Source organism: Schistocerca piceifrons, chromosome 9 (assembly GCF_021461385.2).
Source record: "Schistocerca piceifrons isolate TAMUIC-IGC-003096 chromosome 9, iqSchPice1.1, whole genome shotgun sequence".
NCBI lineage: Eukaryota > Metazoa > Arthropoda > Insecta > Orthoptera > Acrididae > Schistocerca > Schistocerca piceifrons.
In genome coordinates, this window is record NC_060146.1 from 161,797,961 (window position 1) to 161,821,798 (window position 23,838).

The 23,838-nt window shown below is 45.2% G+C and overlaps 1 pseudogene; it reads right to left on the reverse strand.

Moving 5' to 3' along the window:
* Nucleotides 1–2,143: 2,143 nt before the first annotated feature.
* On the reverse strand, nucleotides 2,144–2,261 carry LOC124717672 (annotated as a pseudogene).
* Nucleotides 2,262–23,838: the final 21,577 nt, after the last annotated feature.

The following is a 23,838-nucleotide window of genomic DNA, read 5'->3' on the forward strand; positions in this document are numbered from 1 at the left end:
TACGTGATGGACGTATTCAGTAGTGTTGTGTTCACTTGTGATTGTATTGTTAGATGAAGAAAGATTGTCTGTAAACTACAGCAAGGATGAATATATGTACATACGGAAAGGTGAAAAGAACATATATATATATATATATATATATATATCATTAACAAATGGTTCAAATGGCTCTGAGCACTATGGGACTCAACATCTACGGTCATCAGTCCCATAGAACTTAGAACTATTTAAACCTAACTAACCTAAGGACATCACACAACACCCAGTCATCACGATGCAGAGAAAATCCCTGACCCCACCGGGAATGGAACCCGGGAACCCGGGCGCGGGAAGCGAGAACGCTACCGCACGACCACGAGCTGCGGACAATGCATTAACATTCCAGCTAATTAAGCTATCTGGTTTTACAGAAATTCTCTGTTAACATCGTACTCTTTTTAAATCATTGTTCGCTTTTATAAGTACGCTCCTGGAAATTGAAATAAGAACACCGTGAATTCATTGTCCCAGAAGGGGAAACTTTATTGACACATTCCTGGGGTCAGATACATCACATGATCACACTGACAGAACCACAGGCACATAGACACAGGCAACAGAGCATGCACAATGTCGGCACTAGTACAGTGTATATCCACCTTTCGCAGCAATGCAGGCTGCTATTCTCCCATGGAGACGATCGTAGAGATGCTGGATGTAGTCCTGTGGAACGGCTTGCCATGCCATTTCCACCTGGCGTCTCAGTTGGACCAGCGTTCGTGCTGGACGTGCAGACCGCGTGAGACGACGCTTCATCCAGTCCCAAACATGCTCAATGGGGGACAGATCCGGAGATCTTGCTGGCCAGGGTAGTTGACTTACACCTTCTAGAGCACGTTGGGTGGCACGGGATACATGCGGACGTGCATTGTCCTGTTGGAACAGCAAGTTACCTTGCCGGTCTAGGAATGGTAGAACGATAGGTTCGATGACGGTTTGGTTGTACCGTGCACTATTCAGTGTCTCCTCGACGATCACCAGTGGTGTACGGCCAGTGTAGGAGATCGCTCCCCACACCATGATGCCGGGTGTTGGCCCTGTGTGCCTCGGTCGTATGCGGTCCTGATTGTGGCGCTCACCTGCACGGCGCCAAACACGCATACGACCATCATTGGCACCAAGGCAGAAGCGACTCTCATCGCTGAAGACGACACGTCTCCATTCGTCCCTCCATTCACGCCTGTCGCGACACCACTGGAGGTGGGCTGCACGATGTTGGGGCGTGAGCGGAAGATAGCCTAACGGTGTGCGGGACCGTAGTCCAGCTTCATGGAGACGGTTGCAAATGGTCCTCGCCGATACCCCAGAAGCAACAGTGTCCCTAATTTGCTGGGAAGTGGCGGTGCGGTCCCCTACGGCACTGCGTAGGATCCTACGGTCTTGGCGTGCATCCGTGCGTCGCTGCGGTCCGGTCCCAGGTCGACGGCACGTGCACCTTCCGCCGACCACTGGCGACAACATCGATGTACTGTGGAGACCTCACGCCCCACGTGTTGAGCAATTCGGCGGTACGTCCACCCGGCCTCCCGCATGCCCACTATACACCCTCGCTCAAAGTCCGTCAACTGCACATACGGTTCACGTCCACGCTGTCGCGGCATGCTACCAGTGTTAAAGACTGCGATGGAGCTCCGTATGGCACGGCAAACTGGCTGACACTGACGGCGGCGGTGCACAAATGCTGCGCAGCTAGCGCCATTCGACGGCCAACACCGCGGTTCCTGGTGTGTCCGCTGTGCCGTGCGTGTGATCATTGCTTGTACAGCCCTCTCGCAGTGTCCGGAGCAAGTATGGTGGGTCTGACACACCGGTGTCAATGTGTTCTTTTTTCCATTTCCAGGAGTGTATTATATTGTTCAGACCAATGTTGTGTGTGAAGATCACTCGAAGTTGTACTCTGGCTTTCTGGATACATAAAGGCCCAACGGTACTGACCGGCCGCCGTGTTCCTCAGCCCACAGGCGTCACTGGATGCGGATATGGATGGCATGTGGTCAGCACACCGCTCTCCCGGCCGTATATCAGTTTTCGAGACTGGAGCCGCTACTTCTCAGTCAAGTAGCTCCTCAGTTTGCCTCACAAGGGCTGAGTGCACCCCGCCTGCCAACAGCGCTCGGCAGCCTGGATGGTCACCCATCCACGTTCTAGCCAAGCCCGGCAGCGCTTAACTTCGGTGATCTGACGGGAACCGGTGTTACCACTGTGGCACGGCCGTTGACATCTGAATACATTCTTCATTCTAAAATCGTTGTTTTCGAATATTATTTCATACGAAGAATTACTCACCGATCCCAGTGCTTATCATTACGCATTACCAAATTGCACCGTGTGGTATGCAACAGTTTGAATATAGTTCGGAAATTTTATTTAGAAATAGAAATCTAGCTTAGCCGCTGCCTGTGTGCTGTTTGCTGTTGTGCTTTACAGAAGTCTGCAACAATGTTTTCAAGACACAAGAAAGTGGAAATTTTGATATGGGCCAGGTCATTTTTTTACTTGAGTTGCGCATTTAATATAAGGGCAATTTGTATCCAGACCAGCTACACTTCAGTTCAAATTAGGTCCCTTTTAGTCAAAGGTTAGCACATGAAATTAAGCTGGATAACAGTTTCTGGGTAGGTAGTTTTGGTAATACTTAGACCTTTTGTAGAGTGGGAGGTAAATTTGTGCTAAATTTCATACAGAAACACACAGTCGGGAACTCACAATTCAACACAGCTGGGAAATGTCGATATTTTCATGTACCAATTTTCTATAACCACTTAACGTAGATAGAAACCACCGATACATGTAGCATAGCTTGAAAATATCTATACTAATATGTAGCGATTTTTAAAGTCACAGTTTAATCGAAAAATTGTAGTTAATATTTTGGTGAAATTTAAGCTGTTTCGTTACAAGCGCCACTGAGGAGCTGTTTAGTCCGCCTTGCCGCAGTGGTAAAACCAGTTCCCGTCAGATCAACGAAGTTAAGCGATGTCTGTCTGGGCTAGAACGCCGACGTGCGACCCTTCATTCTGCCGAGATCTGTTGGCAAGCGGGGTGCATTCAGCCCTTGTGAGGCAAACTGAGGAGCTACTTGATTGAGAAGTAGCGGCTCCGGTCTCGTAAAATGATATGGTGCCAAGAGAGTGCTGTGATGCCCCTCCGCATCCAGTGACGCCTGTGGGCTGAGGATGACACGGCGGCCGGTCAGTACCGCTGGGCCTGCATCACCTGTTCGGGCGGAGTTCAGTTTTTAGACTCTCTGAGGGGCTTCGACATTGTTTGCACCTACTGACAGGAGCACCGGCAATGTATGTGTCTCAGGGGAGCTCAATCCGTCAATCCGTCGATCGCTATCGCCTAGTCGATCGCCACGGCTTTATGAGCCGATCACTCAAAATCTCTTCAAATGAGTTTCTTTTTTTCTGTTTTTTAAATGTCAGTTCATTGAGAACGAGACTATGGCGCTGTATTTGTAGGCAATAATTCTGAGAATACTGTCTGTGTCCGCCTCTTTCGTCTCCATCTGCATTTCACCGTCTTTAACGCTCGCACCATGCAACAGTCTTTCCTCCTGTATCGTGAGGTTACTGCTCGCATTGTGAGCGGGAGCTACGGAGAAAGCATTGAGATGCGGTGTGCAGTGCGGGGAGAAAAAACTCTGCCTCGAGCAGGTAACACACACGTCCGTTTTTGACCGTGCACGATGTTTTGGTTGGCAGGAGAGCCAACACCAGGTTACTAGAGGAGGCCGAAAGGCACGCGTTTTAGCTCAAGCAGGCTGGCGTGAGGTCTGGAACAGGACAAGGAAATTAGAATTTAGAAAAACGGACGTAGCTGGTGGAATACTTAACTTTAATCCATTAATGGTGAACGTCGGTCTGACGGTGCATGATTCACAAGATCAATAGTAACTGATGATGGCGCCTTGCTAGGTCGTAGCAAATGACGTAGCTGAAGGCTATGCTAAACTATCGTCTCGGCAAATGAGAGCGTATTTTGTCAGTGAACCATCGCTAGCAAAGTCGGTTGTACAACTGGGGCGAGTGCTAAGAAGTCTCTCTAGACCTGCCGTGTGGCGGCGCTCGGTCTGCAATCACTGATAGTGGAGACACGCGGGTCTGACGTATACTAACGGACCGCGGCCGATTTAAAGGCTACCACCTAGCAAGTGTGGTGTCTGGCGGTGACACCACACACGAAGCAACGGTATGCACGACGGAGCAAACAGCTCGCTTTCAAAATGACATTTACTTAAAGTCAGAACAGAATGAAGATAAGTTTTGGAAATTAGTTCTTGTAAAAACCAACACTAACGTTAATAAAAGTGGCATCGTAATATCGTTTTCTGGATTGATTTATGTATGTGAGGCAGCGTTTTCAAGAATGAAGATAGTGAGAACTAAGCGTATAAACAAACTGACTGATCCTCTCATCTTCCAGACTGCATTAAGTTTGGCTCTGACAAACTACTCAGCATACTGTAAGAAAGTTGCCAATGATATCCAGAGTCAAGTACCCAGATCTCCTCCAGTGTTGCCAGTTCACCTTCTTGAGCAGTGTCCTGGCCTTTCGTCACTAAGCACCCATTTTGGGCGAATAGGACCTAGAATCCTGGTCCAGCGAGTTTGACAGCCCACCTCCCACCCCCCACCCACAAAAATTGCTTGGACCACGGTGATGGCCGGTAGGCAGCACTGCTGCAGTCTGTGAGCACAGCCAAAGAAGGTGTGGCCCAGCGCGTCAGGAGCTACCTGCTGGGATCAGCCGCTCGAGTACACTTATACTGCACAAAACACTCGTGGATGCTGACTACATTTGTTGCCAGTCGTGGGCGATACCTTACGACAGACGACTCACCAAGGAACTCGGAGCGCCGACATGCTAATCAACTCCATACACATTTACTTGTATAGTGTCGCGGAATAGTAAAGAGTTGGAAACGCGGAATATTGTCAAAGTTTCGTTGCCTGTGCCGAGAGCCAGGGGCAATAAGTTAGCCAAGAGGTAAGAGGATTGCACATATATCGGAATGCGTCGTCACGCAGGGGCAATGGCCTAGTTACACACAACAGGCGAGAGAGAATTGCTTAGCATGCGGGTTTGTGTTAGACGGAGACTTTCTTAGAGTGCAAGACAGAGCTATAGCGTCAGCTGTACTGCATTTCACAACTTCGCGTAAGTCTCCCGTAACAACACGTAACTCTGTCACAAGAACACCTAAGGTGCGAGTACGACAGATAAGTCAGCAGTATAAGTGGAACGAATGCGTTCATTACAAATGAGCATGACGTCAAAACGTCGCTCGTGCTTCCTTTAAATACGCCAGCTTTGATAGCAACAAGGCACTCTCATTAGACTTGCAGTTAGATGTGTACTGGGTCGCTGCATAGCGCTCAACTCGGTGATCGACATGTTAAACTTTATTAAGGAGATGTGGCAGTAAGGGCGGCCCATCCAGCACCAGACGTGAGGGGTCAGTACCAGCTCTGGTCCTCTCTGCTGCCGCTGTCAATCATCAACCCAGGATTAGCAGACATCGCGGCAGACTCGCTCGCCGCCAATGCTGACCACATCAGTGAGCCGTCGTCGAGATCGTGCGGGGCCTAGGCCCTGTGCATCCGCCGTCACGACCGGGTGAGCCGACGACGCTGGGAGACTGCAGCCCGCTCCGCCCGTCCACCGCGGACGAACCACCAGCAGCAGCAGGGAAGAAGACAGGGTGGGGTAGAGTACACTCCGCACTACGAGAACGCATCTCGTGCCGACAGAGCCGGGACTCCAACCCGGAGCCTCCTACGTGCAGCAGCCGAGCCGGCCGGCTAGCCGGGCGCCACCAGCCACGCGCGGCCGAAGTACGAAGTAAGGACATTCCTTCGCTACGTCACAGCATGCGGCGCTGCGCTAGCAAGACTGTGCGGCCCGGAGCTGGTGTCATCGCTACGAGTCAGCGAGGACTCGGGAAAGGTCGTTGATATCACCAAGCTACGTTGTACCCGGCAGGAATAAAGTTGTTATAAATTAATAATGTTTCTTTGGCGTTTATGATGCGTCCACAGTCATTTCTTAACATCCTGACAACAGCAGCAGGTCACCGCTCGGCCATCCAGTCCACCGTAGGCGACCAGGACCACCGGGGCGCCTACAGATTTGGTGTCAGAAGTTCTCGTGCCCACCGCCTATGGATTTGGTATCAGAAGTGTTCGAACCGCCCACTACAGCACTGGCCTGCAGATCTGGTATCTGGAGTCCTCGACACCGCCACTACAGGTCTGACAACACAGAGTTGCAGTCAGAACTGTCGACTCTACGCAGCGTTGTGGTAAGTGCACGAGGCGATTTTGTTAATAACTATGGATGCACGTTGGGAGTGCACTTTGTGAGACCTGCGGAAACAGCAGATTTATCTGAGTTTAAGGGAAGCAGTTGGGAAACGTACTTGGTACCAGATGAACTGTGTGAAAATTAATGGGGCATGGGGAGCCATGCACGAAGTTTGTACCAGTAAAATGTTCAATTTGTAGACGGTTTGGTCACGCAGCGCACAACTGTAGAAAGTGGCGCTGGCCAATAACAAGGCGGAAGGATTAATTTTGTTTAGTTGTGCATTGTGATTCTTGTTCGTCTTCTTGTGTGTAGTGCTCAACTGTGACAAAGGTGTTGAGTAGCTAGTGTAGTTATCGTTCTGGGGAGTAAATTCAGTATAGTATTGTAAGGTGCTTAAAAATGTTATTAGGAAGTCAAAAAGTATGTGGTATGCAGCAGAATAGCTAAGCCTCAGGATAAAATTAAAACCATATGGTCAGTCGTAAAGGAAGTGGCTGGTCTGCAGAGACAGGTCGAGGATATAGAATCAGTGCATAGCGGGAATGTCCGTGTTACTGATAAGTCGCATATATGTACAGTATTTAATAATCACTTTCTGAATATAGCAGGTGAAGTAAATAGAAACCTAGTCCCAACAGGGAATCACATAGCGCTCTTAGAAAAAAGTGTTCCGAGACTGTTACCTGAAATGCTCCTCCATGATACTGACAAGAGGGAGATTGAGTTAATAATTAAATCACTAAAGACCAAGAGCTCTCATGGATATGACGGGGTATCTAGCAGAATATTGAAGTATTGTTCTATGTATGTTAGCCCAGTACTTAGCCATATCTGTAACTTTTCCTTTAGGAGTGGTCGGTTTTTCTGATCGATTAAAGTACTCGGTAGTGAAGACACTTTATAAAAAGGGAGGCAGGGATAATGCTGACAATTTTAGACCTATTTCTATGCCATCGGTGTTTGCTAAAGTTATCGAAAAGGTTGTATATACAAGGTTACTGGAGCATTTAAATTCACATAATTTGCTGTCAAATGTACAGTTTGGTTTTAGAAATGGTTTAACAACTGAAAATGCTATATTCTCTTTTCTCTGTGAGGTTTTGGATGGATTAAATAAAAGGTTGCTAACGCTAGTTGTTTTCTTTGATTTAACGGAGTCTTTTGACTGTGATGACCAAAAAATATTACTGCAGAAGTTGGACCATTATGGTGTAAGGGGAGTAGCTTACAATTGGTTCGCCTCTTACTTTAAGAACAGAAAGCAGAAGGTAATTCTCCGCAATATTGAGAGTGGTAGTGATGTTCAGTCCCAATGGGGCACTGTTAAGTGGGGCGTTCCCCAAGGATCGGTGCTGGGGCCACTGCTGTTTCTTATTTATATAAATGATATGCCTTCTAGTATTACAGGTGATTCAAAAATATTTCTGTTTGCTGATGACACCAGCTTGGTAGTGAAGGATCTTGTGTGTAATATTGACACAGTATCAAATAATGTAGTTCATGAAATAACTTCGTGGTTTGTGGAAAATAATTTGATGCTAAATCACAGTAAGACTCAGTTTTTACAGTTTCTAACTCACAATTCAAAAAGAACCGATATTTTGATCAGACAGAATTGGCATATTATAAGCGAGAAGGAACATTTCACGTTCCTAGGCGTTCGGATAGATAGTTTGCTGTTGTGGAAAGCCCACGTCCAGGATCTTGTTCAGAAACTAAATGCTGCTTTATTTACCATTAGAACAGTATCTGAAATAAGTGACAGTTCAACACGAAAAGTAGTCTACTTCGCATATTTTCATACACTTATGTTGTATGGTATTATTTTTTGGGGGTAATTCTTCTGTTGTGGAAAGCCCACGTACAGGATGTTGTTCAGAAACTAAATGCTGCTTTATTTACCATTAGAACAGTATCTGAAATAAGTGACAGTTCAACACGAAAAGTAGTCTACTTCGCATATTTTCATACACTTATATCGTATGGTATTATTTTTTGGGGTAATTCTTCTGATTCAAAAAGGGTATTTTTGGCTCAAAAACGGGCTGTTCGAGCTATATGTGGTGTAAGTTAGAGAACCTCTTGTCGACCCCTATTCAATAGTCTGGGAATTCTGACATTGCCCACACAGTATATATTTTTTTTAATGTCGTTTGTTGTTAGCAATATTACCCTATTCCCAAGAGTTAGCAGCTTTCACTCAGTTAATACTAGGCAGAAATCAAATCAGCATGTGGAATGCACTTCCTTGACTCTTGTGCAGAAAGGAGTGCAGTATTCTGCTGCATGCAGTTTCAATAAGCTACCACAAGAAAAATCTTAGCAGTTGCCCAAACTCTTTTAAGTCTAAACTGAAGAGTTTCCTCATGGCTCACTCCTTCTATTCTGTCGAGGAGCTTCTGGAAGAGCTAAAAATTTAAGCAAATTCCAGTGTTACATTGTTGATTTTCTTTATTTAAACTTAAGACTTATCGCCTGAATATGTTTTTTATATTTCATTTTATCTGTTTCTACTATCGTGTTATAATTCCATGTATTGACTCGTTCCATGACCATGGAGACTTCTCCTTAATTTGGTCCCACGGAACAATAAATAAATAAATAAAATAGAGGAAGTTGTTGGTAATTTGCACAAATCATGCCGGAAAACAAGATCCGTTAGTACTGAAGTGAGTATAGCTGCTCTGACGGGGCAAGTCTCAAAACCGTTAGGAGAGAATGCGCAGCATAAGTTACGTCATGTAGAATTAGTGACGCAAATGGAGACCTTGCGTTCGGCGCAAGAGTCGCAAACGGGTTCAAGTGAGTGCAAGTCAGTAGCAATGTCCAACCTTGCAATATATCCTTCATTAGCTAACCTGATCACATCTTTCTCGGGTAAAACAACAGAGGATGTCACAGCATTCATTAACGATGTTTTGGCAACAGCTGCAATGAGCAATTGGTCGGACGTAACTACGTTACGTATGGCAAATTTGCGACTTGCAGGGGTAGCCGAGACGTTCGTGATGTACCATGAGACGCTTAGTAAGGCGAGCACGTTTGAAGAATTGGCAGATGGGTTACGACAAAGACATCGTAAGCAGAAAGTGCAAGATTTTTTAGGGAGAAGTTAGCTAATTTGACACAGAAGGTCAATGAGACAGTGGAGTCTTTTTCAGATAGGATACGAAAATTAATTCGTAGACCTATGAATTATCGGGTAATCCTGATGCGGATCGTGTGTTACTACGAGAGGCAGAAAGCAGAGCCCTCGATGTATTCCTCAGGGGAATTCCTGCAGAATTTTCTCGTAGGGTTAGGATGGAGAATCCTGGGGATTTAGCTGCAGCACTGCGTATTGCAACGCATCTGCAGGATATAGACATTGCAACAAGGGTTCGCAATGATAAACGCATCTTTGCGTCGGAGAGGAATTGTTACCGTTATGGGAGGAAAGGTCACGTGAAGGCTCAATGGAGACAGCCGCAGTGCTATGCTTGTAAACGCTACGGTCACAAGGCGAATGAGCGTCGTAGTAAGCAGAATGGTAACAGGAATAAGCAGGAAAAAGCGTTAAACGGGAGCGGGAGTGTTTCGTCCGTCGGAAGACATTCCCGGTAAGCAGAAGTACAGCGAAAATTACACTCCTGGAAATTGAAATAAGAACACCGTGAATTCATTGTCCCAGGAAGGGGAAACTTTATTGACACATTCCTGGGGTCAGATACATCACATGATCACACTGACAGAACCACAGGCACATAGACACAGGCAACAGAGCATGCACAATGTCGGCACTAGTACAGTGTATATCCACTTTTCGCAGCAATGCAGGCTGCTATTCTCCCATGGAGACGATCGTAGAGATGCTGGATGTAGTCCTGTGGAACGGCTTGCCATGCCATTTCCACCTGGCGCCTCAGTTGGACCAGCGTTCGTGCTGGACGTGCAGACCGCGTGAGACGACGCTTCATCCAGTCCCAAACATGCTCAATGGGGGACAGATCCGGAGATCTTGCTGGCCAGGGTAGTTGACTTACACCTTCTAGGGCACGTTGGGTGGCACGGGATACATGCGGACGTGCATTGTCCTGTTGGAACGGCAAGTTCCCTTGCCGGTCTAGGAATGGTAGAACGATGGGTTCGATGACGGTTTGGATGTACCGTGCACTATTCAGTGTCCCCTCGACGATCACCAGTGGTGTACGGCCAGTGTAGGAGATCGCTCCCCACACCATGGTGCCGGGTGTTGGCCCTGTGTGCCTCGGTCGTATGCAGTCCTGATTGTGGCGCTCACCTGCACGGCGCCAAACACGCATACGACCATCATTGGCACCAAGGCAGAAGCGACTCTCATCACTGAAGACGACACGTCTCCATTCGTCCCTCCATTCACGCCTGTCGCGACACCACTGGAGGTGGGCTGCACGATGTTGGGGCGTGAGCGGAAGACGGCCTAACGGTGTGCGGGACCGTAGCCCAGCTTCATGGAGACGGTTGCGAATGGTCCTCGCCGATACCCCAGGAGCAACAGTGTCCCTAATTTGCTGGGAAGTGGCGGTGCGGTCCCCTACGGCACTGCGTAGGATCCTACGGTCTTGGCGTGCATCCGTGCGTCGCTGCGGTCCGGTCCCAGGTCGACGGGCACGTGCACCTTCCGCCGACCACTGGCGACAACATCGATGTACTGTGGAGACCTCACGCCCCACGTGTTGAGCAATTCGGCGGTACGTCCACCCGGCCTCCCGCATGCCCACTATACGCCCTCGCTCAAAGTCCGTCAACTGCACATACGGTTCACGTCCACGCTGTCGCGGCATGCTACCAGTGTTAAAGACTGCGATGGAGCTCCGTATGCCACGGCAAACTGGCTGACACTGACGGCGGCGGTGCACAAATGCTGCGCAGCTAGCGCCATTCGACGGCCAACACCGCGGTTCCTGGTGTGTCCGCTGTGCCGTGCGTGTGATCATTGCTTGTACAGCCCTCTCGCAGTGTCCGGAGCAAGTATGGTGGGTCTGACACACCGGTGTCAATGTGTTCTTTTTTCCATTTCCACAAGTGTAGTACAGAGACGGATTGTTGCTTGATGGGTGTTGTAAGGAATAACAGATGTAAGTTTTTGATTGATACAGGGGCACATGTATCTGTTGCTAGTCTAGACCTCGTGGGTAGGAGAAGAATAGGTACTCCTAGGTACAGATTACGTGGAGTAGGCAATAATGAGATGGAATCATTGGGTACAACACAGCTCGTTTTTAAGATTGGAACTGTAGAGTTCGGAGAGCACATGGAAGTGTTGCCAACTGTGGGACAAGGGTATTCTGTGATTCTCGGACTGGACTTCCTCGATAAACACCATGTCAAAATTAATCCTTCATAGCGTACAGTTGAACTTAGTGGAAACTTGTTTTCAATGGGTACAACAGCTGTAAATGTTTCTACGTCGCGAGGTGCATCCGTTGCTGAGATGTCACCAATTGAACCGCGTACGAGGGCATTAAAGTTGATTACGCATGTCAAAGTGCCTTCGGGTACAGGGAAGTTAGTTAGGTTGTCAGTAGGTACCGATGTACCACAGCAGAGACTATGTGTGCTGAAGCCATTGCAGAGCAATGAAACATTGTATGAAATGCATTGTTTTATTAGGAGGAGCGTTGCGCGCATAACGGATATAAATGGGGAACTGATGATTCCGATCAGTGTAGATAATTTTGGGGCAGATGAAGTGGATCTCCCAAAGGGTTTAGTGGTAGCAAGTTTGGAAATACTCGCCGATGAAGATATAGGTGAATCCAAAGGTGATTATAACGTCAAGCAAACCGTCAAGGCATCTGTACTGCGTGATAAGATTCGTCATTTGGAGAATGGTGATCAGAAAGCTATGGAAGCTCTGTTGTTAGAGTATTTAGATTTGTTTAATTCAAAAGGTCCATTACCAGCAACTCCTATTACACAGCACCGTATACCGTCTGGCGATAGTCCGCCGGTCTATAGAAAACCATACAGGATAGCGAAACCCCTACAACCACTAGTGGAAGAATTTATTAATCAACAGCTAAGGGACGGTATTATAGAGAACAGTGAAAACCCGTGGTCTGCCAACATAGTGGTAGTTCCTAAGAAGTCACTGGACTGTACTAAGAAGTATAGGTTTTGTTGTGACTATCGTTTTTTGAACGCACGAACTGTAACAGATGGGTATTCAATACCGAACATCACAGAAACACTGGATAACCTAGGTCGGTGTAAATATTTTTCGACACTACATCTAAATAGTGGGTACCATCAGATAGAAGTAAGTCCCGAGGATAGATCGAAGACGGCCTTTACAACAAGCCTTGCTCACTTTCAGTATCGCAGAATGGCATTTGGGTTGAAAAACGCTCCTGCTACTTTCCAGCGGCTGTTAGATGGTGTGCTTCGGGGACTGAAACCGGAGATTGCTATGGTATACCTCGATGATATTGTTACTTTTTCGCGTAATATAGAAGAGCACGTGGAACGACTGAACGAAGTCTTTAGTAGGCTAAGAGCGGAAAATCTGACGTTTAATGTCGAGAAATGTCAGTTTGCTCAGAAGCGAGTGAGTTATCTTGGGCATATTATCAGTCAGGATGGGGTAAGAACGGATCCTCGTCTAACGTCTGCTGTGCGTGGTTTTCCAGTACCACAGACTACTAAACAAGTTCAGCATTATGTCGGTTTATGTAATTACTACAGACGATGTGTAAAGGGGTTCGCGGAAATTGCACATCCATTAACGAGATTGTTGAAGAAAGGTGTTAAGTTCAAATGGACAGCACAGTGTCAGGAGGCATTCGAGAAGCTCAAACAGATACTAACATCAGACCCAGTGTTGATACTTCCTGATTTCGAACAAGACTTCATACTATCTTGTGATGCTAGTAATATTGCTGAAGGTTGTATTCTTTCTCAAAGGGTTAATGGACAGGAACATCCAGTGGCTTATGCTTCCAGGCAACTGAATAAGGCAGAGAAGAATTATTCAACTACAGAGAAATGTTGGCGTATTTTCGCTGTTATTTATATGGGCGTAAGTTCAAGGTGATTACAGATCACGCAGCATTGAAGTGGTTGTTGGGGTTGAAAGATCCTTCGAGTCGTTTAACGAGATGGGCACTGAAACTAAGTGAATTTGACGACGAGATAATTCACGAACCAGGGGTAAAACATACGAATATAGATGCGCTTAGCAGAAAAATAGCAGCTGTACAAGTTGTGGGCATAAGTGAGAAGGAGTGGATAAAGGCGCAAGCCACTGACAGAGAGTGTCAATTGTTCCGAACGCAACCGCAGTTTGAAATGCAGGATGGGTTGCTTTGCAGGAAGACGAAGTGCGGACTACGCGTCGTAGTACCGGAGTCGCTGAGGGAGGAAGTATTGAAACAAGCACACGACCATGTATTGTCTGGTCATGGTGGTAAAAGAACGACTGATAGACGGGTAGCTGAAAGGTTTTGGTGGAAGACACGTCGCAATGAGTAGAGCAGTATGTGCAAAATTGTATACCGTGTGCGCAGAGAGCAGATTTAAGTCATCAGAAAATTCAGTTACAGAGATTACCTGAAGCGGATCGTCAGTTCGCATTCATAGGATTAGACGTAATAGGGGCATTTAACAAGACCCAAGCGGGTAATCGATACGTATTAACAATATTTGACCATTTTTCCCGATACCTGGTAATGGTAGCTATTCCAGATCAGAAGGCAAGCACTGTTGCGCAAGCCTTAGTAAATAACTGGTTCCTGAAGTATGGTGTGCCTGATACTATAATTACAGATCATGGTAGTAACTTTATGTCAGAGCTGATGAAGCAGTTGTGCCGTTTATTGAAAGTTAGGAAATTGCGGACAAGCCCATTTCATCCTCAGTCGAATGGACACACAGAACGGGTTCGTAGGACGTTAGTTAAGATGATTAGTCATTATGTAAATTCAGAACACACAGATTGGGACGAGTATTTAAATCTGTTGACAAGTGCATATAACGCGAAAGTTCATACAGGAACGCGGCTCTCTCCGAATGAGGTAATTTATGGTCGGAAAATGCCATCACCATTTGATGTGCTCGAACCTCAGGTAGGTTCACAGGATGAGTCAGTGAAGAATTTAGCCAAGAAATTGAGAGAGATTCGGCAAAGAGTACGGCGTGCTAATACTAAAGCTTTGGAGAAACAAGAGAGTATTGGGCAAAGAACAGGTAAACTGCCGCAATACAGAATTGGTCAATGGGTATTGTTGGCTAATCCTTATGTTCCGAAGGGTAAAACGAAGAAGTTTTTGACGAAATATTCTGGACCGTATCAGGTAAATGAAATAGTGTCTCCAGTGAACATAAAGTTGCAGTTACCAACCAAGTCGTCAGTAGTTCATGTGAGTAGGATTAAGCCGTTTAAGGGCGCAGTGGATGCGTGACCGCAGATTCCTCCAGCAGTAACAAAGGGTGTGAGGGTACCGAAGCTAAAAGAACAACAGAGGAGCGTTCCTTACGCACTTAGGTCTAGGGATAAGTAGATTAAGTGTCCTCGAGGAGGAGACAAAGTCGAAAGTTGCACACGACACGTATAGGTACCATGGAGCAGGGGATATTGAATGTCACTAGAACAGTGCAGGAGTTGACGTCAGATCTGGAACGGTATGCAGTAAATATCAGGAAAGTGTTGAATGGGGATATAGAGGCTATACAGGCGAGATTGAGCCGAATAGACGGGAAAATACAAGTAGCAGCTTTATTGAGGGCATTAGCAGACAGGGTGGATGATGTGCGTGTCGAATTGGAAGCGTTATATGAAGCTATGCATCACAAAGTGCATGGGCAACTGAGTGCCACTTTGTTAGTTCCAGATCAGATGCTGAAGGCGTTGCTGAAAGAGCAGAAAGAATTGTCGGAAGGAGTGCGTCATGTCGTGCCTCCGGCGAAGCAGAATTTACGGTTATTCTATCGCATGTCTAAAGTGAGACTATACACGTAGAAGTGCAAATACCAGTGATGGGTATCAATTCGCGATACCAGTGGTATACAGTACACCCGTATCCAATTAGATGAGGTGCACTTGGGAAGTGGGTGCAAGTGCAAACTCGGGAAGTGTTGTTAGTGTCAAGATGGAGGAGTGCTCATGTGGTAATGTCTACGAAAGATTTGACAGGCTGTTTCAGGGGAAGTGTTTTTATTTGTCCAGCAAAGGAGGTGGCAACCCACAATCATTCGTGTGAGATGCAGTTGTTCTTGGGGAATATGGAAACCTTAGAATGCGAAAAGAAGGTGTTACTTCCGAGACCGAAATTTCAGAAAGTTGGGTAACATTGGATTTACTCTGTGTTCGAACTAGAGACCGTAGTGCCACTTGTTACAGAAATGGTAGATTGACAAGTATATCATAGCTTGAATTGCAGGGCAGTGGGTTATTGATTAATGGGTACAACAGTGATTAACGTGACACAGTCTGTCTTGTATTATCCAGAGGAACCGCCACACATATTGCCTCGCCAGAACCTAACGTTTATTAACGAGTCCTTGGATCCCACATTGCTACAATCTTTAGATAGTCTGATTATATCAGAAAAAGAGTAGATCCGAGTTAATCAACTACTGCAGCAAGTGCAGCAATATCAGGAGAAACGTAAGCAAAACACAATTATATTTGGTGTGTCAACGACTAGCATAATCTTAGTTCTAGTGTTTATTTGTTCAACTTACTTTTGTATATGGATAAAGATGTCTCGTTCTCAAATAACAACCATACATCAAATACCTATGGGATGGATCGAGAATAGTGGAACATAATATAAACAGATAACCAATGATAAGATTGGAATCAGATTATTTGCGGATAAGAAAAGTTTGACAGTGTTGAAGGAGTAATTGTAAGATACCTGTAGAGTATAAGGAAGAATGGCGTGCACAACCAGTAAGTCCAGAATTGTAAAATTCGGGACGAATTTTCTTGAAGGAGATGGATGTGTAGTGTCGCAGGATAGTAAAGAGTTGGAAACGTGGAATATTGTCAAAGTTTCGCTGCCTATGCGGAGAGCCAGGGGCAATAAGTTAGCCAAGAGGTAAGAGGATTGCCACATATCGGAATGCGTCGTCACGCAGTGGCAATGGCCTAGTTACACACAAGAGGCGAGAGAGAATTGCTTAGCATGCGGGTTTGTGTTAGACGGAGACTTTCTTAGAGTGCAAGACAGAGGTATAGCGTCAGCTGTATTGCATTTCACAACACGTAACTGTCGCAAGAACACCTAAATGGCGAGTACGACAGATAAGTCAGCAGTATAAGTGGAACGAATGCGTTCGTTACAAACGAGCATGACGTCAGGACGTCGCTCGTGCTTCCATTAAATACGCCAGCTTTGATAGCAACAAGGCACTCGCAGTTAGACTTGCAGTTAGATGTTTACTGGGTCGCTGCGCAGCGCTCGGCTCGGTGACCGACATGTCAATCTTTATTAAGGAGATGTTGCAGTAAGGGCGGCCCATCCAGCAGCAGACGTGAGGGGACACTACCAGCTCTGGTCCTCTCTGCTGCCGCTGTCAATCATCAACGCAGGATTAGCAGACATCGCGACAGACTCGCTCGCCGCCAGTGCTGACCACATCAGTGAGTCGTCGTCGAGATCGTGCGGGGCCTAGGCCCTGTGCATCCGCCGTCACAACCGGGTGAGCCGACGACGCTGGGGGACTGCAGCCCGTTCCGCCCGTCCACCGCGGACGAACCACCAGCAGCAGCAGGGAAGAAGACAGGGTGGGGTAGAGTACACTCCGCACTACAAGAACGGCTCTCGTGCCGACAGCGCCGGGACTCCAACCCGGAGCCTCCTACGTGCAGCAGCCGAGCCGGCCGGCTAGCCGGGCGCCACCAGCCACGCGCGGCCGAAGTACGAAGTAAGGACATTCCTTCGCTACGTCACAGCATGCGGCGCTGCGCTAGCAAGACTGTGCGGCCCGTAGCTGGTGTTATCGCTACGAGTCAGCGAGGACTCGGGGAAGGTCGTTGATATCACCATGCTACATTGTACTCGGCAGGAATAAAGTTGTTATGAATTAATAATGTTTCTTTGGCGTTTATGACGCGTCCACAGTCATTTTCTAACATCCTGACAACAGCAGCAGGTCACGGCTCGGCCATCCAGTCCACCGCAGGCGACCGGGACCACCGGGGCACCTACACTTGTAAGGGTTGCGGTGGTTTGTTTTCGCTTATTCTAGAATTGAAAACAACTGTGTGAGGTGAAATGACAAGTTTAATGTCGCAATATTTCTCACCAAATTACAACTTTTCATACAGTTTTCAACTTGGCAACATAAAAACAGTGCAATGGATAACGCATCTTGCCAACATCAAAAAGTGAAATAATTTTTTACACAACAATGTTAAATATTAACTCTCTGAAAGCACATTAATCCTAAACACAATATTGCAGAAGTTTAATTGGAAGTTTCTTTGCATTAATCCTAAGCAAAACTGCTACTGCACATACGTTATGATGTTGGTCAGTACTTATTTGAAGTTTGGTACTATTTAGGATGACAATCAAGTCTACAGTGCATGGTTAGTCAAGTGACAAAGAGGAGGAAACAAAACACTATTTCAGAACATGGTTTTGGGTTTCTTCGAACAAAAAATTAAACATATATCTAACGGTAAACCTAAAATAAGTAAAATAGAGTACCTCCAGTAGTCATAGGTTCCTATCGCTGTCATAACACATCACATATATCCTGTCATACTTTGTAAACAAATATGGCGTCTGGAAACCATTGGGTGCAAGGATCGTATAGCAGAAGAGAAAACATTATCGCAAACTACAAAGAATATAAGTCGTAACTACATTGTTACAGAATATTTTTTTAAGGATTTGGAGGTGTTTGTTTTAGGGTGTCGAATACATGCGTTGGAATAAATACTTCAGGTGGTACATAAATCCGATTTTGACAAGTTAAAAAAGCTTAAATTTTACAAACTTTAAGTACAATAATCATATTGGCTACAGTAGTAAAATTATATATTAATATCAATTTTGATTGGGATTGTAGATAGATATGTAAGGCTAGTGGCAGAGGGAGAGAAAGAGAAACAGAGAGTGATAGGGAGAGAGACGGTGGAAAGAGTGATTGTATGAGAGCAAACTTTACATGGCAAGGGGTCTTAAGATTATATCTGTTACATGTAATAACTGCCTAAAGGTTGGGGTAATACATTGGTTATGCTTTAAAATATGCAGATGGATGTACAAATTGTGCCAGTAGTCGATGTACATGTAGTTTCAAGCTGACTAGGGGTGCAAGCTGTTGCTGTGATGATATATATGTAAATGAGGTCAATCTCTTGTACTCTTGGCAGCTGTTATGATAGCAAAACTAAATATTCGTGGTAAATATTAGGGAGTGTGTGAGTGTGTGTGCGTGTGTTCGCAATTTTAATGATGTAGGCAGTTGTAAATCCACCTGATGATGGAGATTTAAACCTTTGAAACGCGTCGTGTAGATAATAAATAAACAGTGACTAGTAACACTAAACTTTAGTGTTTCATTTAATGTCAGTAACAGTCACGGTAAAGCCTAACCTAAAATGTTCGCATTTAAAGAACCCAGCATGTTGTCCTCGACGCCGAGTGTTCATCAGAGACAAGGGTATCGTTAGGAGTTTCCAGGGAAGTGTGATAGGACAGCTGTTGTTCACCGTGTACATAAATGATTTGAATGACAGGTTGGGCAGAAATCTGCCGTTGTTTGGTGATGATGCCGTGATGTACGGTAACGAGTCGAAGTTGAGTGAGAATTATGTAAGACCATCTAGACAAAATTTCTAGTGGGTTGATAAATGGCAGTGGATGAGTAGGAAGATGAAACCTGTAATGTTCGGATACAGTATTACATGTGTCCTGCTTGACATAGTTAAGTCATTTAACTATCTAGGCATAACGTTGCAAAGCGGTATGAGGTGGAATGAGCATGTGAGAACTGTGATATGGAAGGTGAATGGTCGACTTTGGTTTATTGAGAGAATTTTAGGAACGAGTGGTCCATCTATAAAGGAGACCGCATGTAGAACGTTGGTGCGACGTATTCCTGAGTACTGTTCGAGTGTTTGGGATCCACACCAGGTCTGATTCAAGGAAGACATCGTAGCAATTCAGAGATGGGCTGGTAGATTTGTTACTGGTAGATTCGAATAACATGTACTGTAAGTGTTACGGAGATACTTTGGGAACTCATACAAGAATCCATAGAGGGAAGGTGACGTTCTTTTCGAGAAACATTATTGAGAAAATTTGGAGATCCGGCGTTTGAAGCTGACTGTCGAGCGGCTCTACTGCCGCCAACAAACAATAAAGAACCTCGAGGATAAGATACGAGAAACTATATATGTAGACAGTCGTTTTTTCCTTGCACTGTTTACGAGTGGAACAGGAAAGGAAATTACTAGTAGTGGAGCAGGGCACCCTCTGCCACGCACCCTACAGTGGCTTACGGCGTATCTATGTAGATGTAGATGAAGATGTTGTTTTACAGGAAGCAGAATGTACCTCTAAGAGTCAAAGTACATAGAAGGGCATGGCTGATAAAGGGAGTGACACATGGCTGTCGCCCATCGCCGATGTTACTCAGCTGGTACACTGACCAAGCAGCAAAAGAAGCCAAAGCTAGTTGTGGAGCGGGAATTAAAGGATAAGAAACGAAAACATTTAGATTTTGTAACGACACTGTAATTCTATGAGACGCCACGAAGGACTTCGAAGAGCAGTAGAACGGAATGGGTAGTGTCTTGAAAAGAGAATACGAGAAGACTATGACAAAAGTAAATCAAGAATAATGGATTCTAGTCGAATTAAATCAGGTCATGCAGAGGGAATTAGGTTATGAAAGGGCATACTAAAAGCATTTGATGAGCTTTGTTATTTGGGCAGTAAAATAACTCATGATGGTAAAAATAGAGAGGATACAAAAGACGATCTGGCATCTGCCAGGAAAATATTTCTGAAGGGGAGATTTGATCATTAGAAAGTCTTTTGTGAAAGTTTTTTTTATGCAGAGTATATCCGTGTAAGGAAGGGGAATGTGAGCAACAAACAGTTCAGACAAGACGAGAGTAGAAGCTTTTGGAAACCGTCGCTATAAAAGCTTTTGAGCTGTGTGAATGATGAAAATCTTCTAGATTAGCTTATGTATTGTGCTATGAGTGGGACCCTCCATAAATTGTTTAATTTATATTCAACTGGAAGAATGCAGAAGGTTGAAATTAACAGTACAGACAGTCTGCAAAAATCAGTAGAGTCCTCTAACTGGGGAGGTGTCAAGAATGGTGTACCACAGGGTTCAGTCTTGGGTACCTTATTGTTCTTAATATGTATTAATGACTTTCCATTCTGTATTCATGAGTTTGCAAAGTTAGTTGCTTTTTCTAATGATACAAGTACAGTAATCACACCCAACAAACATGAATTAGCTGAGGAAATTATAAATAAAATCTTTCATAAAATTATTAAGTGGTTCTCTGGCAATGGACTCTCACTAAATTTTGAGAAAACATAGTATATGTAATTCTGAACAGTAAATATCATGACAGCATTGACAAATATAGACCTTCAAAAGAAGTCTGTTGCTAAGGCAGAATATTCAAAGTTTCTGGGTGTGTGCATTAATGAAGAATTGAAATGGAAGAAACACATTGATGATCTGCTGAAAAGGGTATGTTCAACTACTTATGCTATTAAGGTTATTGCAGATTTTGGTGATAAACATATCAGTAGATTAGCCTACTATGCCTATTTTCATTCAGTACTTTGCTATGGCATGATGGTTTGGGATAATTCATCATGAAGAGAAAAAGTATTCACTGCACATAAGCGTGTAATCAAAATAATAGCTGAAGCACCCCCATATCACTTTGCAGACATTTATCCAGGGTTACTCGGGATATTCGCAGTATCTTCGTTGTACATATATTCACTTATGAAATTTGTTACTAATAATCTGTCCCACTTCAACAATAATAGCGAATTACATAGGTACAACAGTACAAGAAAGGATGGTCTTCACTATTCTGGGTTAAATCTGACTTTGGCACAGAAAGGGGTGAATTATGCTGCCACAAAAATCCTTGATCATTTGGCAAATAGCATTACAAGTCTGACAGATAGCAAATCAACTTTTAAAAACAAATTAAAGGATTTTCTGACTGACAACTCCTTCTACTCAGTAGAGGAATTTTTAAATAAGAAGCAGTGTGTGTAAAAAAAAACGTGTAATGAAAAGTTATTTAAAGAGTCACTTTCTATATCCTTGCAAAATGTCGAATTCATTATCTATGGACCAGGTATTAATGTAATGTAATGTAATCCAATGCAAAGATTACATGGGTAGATCAAGCAACTAATAAGCAGGTACTGAGTCGAATTGGGGAAAAAATGAATCTATGGCACAACTTGACTAGAAGAACGGATCAGGAGACATACTGAGGCGTCAAGGAATCGTAAATTTCGCACTGGAGGAGAGTGTGGCGGGTACCAATTGTAGAAGGGGGTGGATGTGGCTCTCAGTAGTTCTGCAGAGATTAAGAGGCTCGAACAAGATAGATTAGCTTGGAGAGCTGCATCAGAGTAGTCTTCTGACTGAAGACCACAACAAGAAGAAAACCTTTACGGTTGTACGCTCGTTTGTAACTGACAGTGCAGTACTGAGTCGACTACTTTTCGGACGCCCACCTTTCTGCTTCGCTCAGTGGCTGTCAGGACACGATGTGAGGAAAGTGAGAATTGGATTTGACGTGATGGACATCTGGTTGGCCCTGTGGGGCCTTTCTGTTGGTGGTACCTCATTACAGTACGTGGTGCGGACGGAAGCGGGGCAGATCCACGTGATCAATCGTGTGGGGAGCAGACAGGCGGCTGGTTACGTCACAGGCCGTAGACTGTGTTATGCTAATCGGCAGAGAGGTGGTAGTGGTGGGGAGGGTGAGGGGGGGGGGGGGGGGGGGGGGGAAGCGGTCTGTGCAGCGAGTGAAGCCGTAACTCGTGGTGGCGCCGTAACTCGCCCAGCAGCTACGCGAAGCCAGTGAGCGTGCCGAGCGTATATACATATGGGGCTGACGGCGAAGCGGTGGGAAAAATTTGTCTCCTCTTACCTCGCAAAAAGCAGAAAGAAATTAAAACAAAAAAGTGACTCTGCGAGGCGTTGACGTGTCTTGTAAGGCTCTCCACCAAGTTACCGAGGTCCCCTTTCGAATGTTTACAAAAAACAATTAAATAACTCATTTTGGGACACAAATCGACTTATTGCTCCTCAGTAGGGGACGTTGGGGTAAATATTCCCAGGCGGGATAAGTGGCCATAATTTTTTTGCCCTGAGCAGTGCTGCTGGCTGCTCAGAAGTGTTCACACTATTTCTAAGGGCTGGCACCTACATGACAGTTTCTTGTTGGCAGACCGTTTGTTACTCTCAGATAGCGCTCACGTAGTTGTTTATACTAGCGCCAAATTTTCGCTGATAGTTTCTGACAGTTGCTCGCAAGAACTATCCTGAACTGTCTGAGAGTCTTACGTGAGCAGAGGTACCGTTTACACACAGCAGGATGAGAGAGAGTTTGAAGGTCTTATTTACTAAACATTATTATAATGGGAACAGACGTAGGGAAATGTGTAAAGCTCTATCACTGTCTGACACTCCACTCCTTTACACGTTTGTCAAACAACAGCAAAAACACCCTGTGAGTACATTAGCGTCTCCAGATTAAGTGAATGGGGTTATGAGTGGACCCTTATTCTAGGACAGAGCACGTTGGTGTTTAGCTGTACACAATTTGTTTAGTTTCAGAATTATTGTCAAAGAAGTACACGAATTTACATAGGTTGTGACATCACAATGTTCGGAGAGTTGTCAACATAATGCATTATATCCTGTTTAACCGAAATTACCCTGAACACAACAATATAAAATTTAAATAGAAGGTTCTCTACATTATTATCTCTACATTATTATCTAGAGTATTACTACAACTACCGTGAATTTGGCCGATATTACGACAAATCATCCGATTCCGGTTCTAAGTTCGGTACTGTGTAGGATGACAATCAAGTCTACGGAGGATGGTCAGTTTTTGTGAAGATGAGCAAAAGATTACTCAAGGTTGCTCGGGTTCACAGTGGACGCAAGCTGGTGAACCAACAAGTTTACACCTCTGCTAGCGGCATTTGCCTCAGCTGCGATGAGCAGTCGGCTGCAGGGCTGCTCTCGCCCTTTGAAAATCCTATAAAAAAGCTAATCAGAATCTTTACTGATTTTATAAGCAAAAACTGCCCATGTTTCTCGTTAGGCGAGAAAACATGCGCTCATTCCTAATCTGGAAATATGGCGATATACACGTGCGTAGATGAAGCATCTTGTATACTACAATACCCTTTCAGTTCTTGCAAGAACAATTAACTAAGTGGCTGTTTAATTTCTCCACTGTTGGAGCTCGACGAGTCTGCATCTAAT